Source organism: Echinops telfairi, unplaced genomic scaffold (genome assembly GCF_000313985.2).
Source record: "Echinops telfairi isolate 266 unplaced genomic scaffold, ASM31398v2 ScPeMD7_5927;HRSCAF=6808, whole genome shotgun sequence".
In the NCBI taxonomy this organism is placed as follows: Eukaryota; Metazoa; Chordata; class Mammalia; order Afrosoricida; family Tenrecidae; genus Echinops; species Echinops telfairi.
Window position 1 is genome coordinate 2,890,302 of NW_022109827.1, and position 783 is coordinate 2,891,084.

The following is a 783-nucleotide window of genomic DNA, read 5'->3' on the forward strand; positions in this document are numbered from 1 at the left end:
TTGAGAATGATGTACAAATGCGCTTTACACAATTGATGTGTGTATGGATTGGGATAACAGTTGTATGAACCCCTAATAAAATGTTTTAAAAAAACAAAGTCCTTAAATATTGTGTGCATTTCTGTAAATGAAACCGTTCAGAGCTTGCATTTTTTTAATGTTGCTATTTCAGATGTATGTATGAGGAAAAGATAAAATCCATTGCTAAAAAATCCTGAAAGCATTTAAGAAGCAAAAATATCACATTGCAAAGATATTATTTCTCAATATATTGGTCATCTAGGGCTATCCACTTCTAAAGGTAATATTTCCATTTCCCTAAGTCTTCCTGGAAGAATTCTGTACTTTACTATTTACACATCTAAAGAACAATTCTGACATCTTTGAGGGACATAAGATGTGTTCCTTTTAAATGTTCTTTATGTTTGGTGTGTGGAGGGGAGACTAAAGGGCCAAAGGCAGCTCTTATTATCCTCAAGAAGTGAGGTGATTGCTCTAGAGAGAGAGAGAGAGAGATTTTCTGATATTTTCCTCACCAAGGCAGTTTTCAAACTATTCATTCTAAGCCCCTTAGTTCTTCTGTGCGATTTGAGAAAAGCTGCCCAGATGACTCCTTGGCAATCTCAGAACGTAGCCACCAAAACTTTCTGAGCTAATCTTTCTCCTTGGATATTAACTACTTCAGTAAATGCTCTCAGAAGACATTGTTTGGATGGGGTTCCTTTTGAAAACACTCAGACTAAGACAAAGACATTATAGCCATACACTGGTTGCAGAAACTCG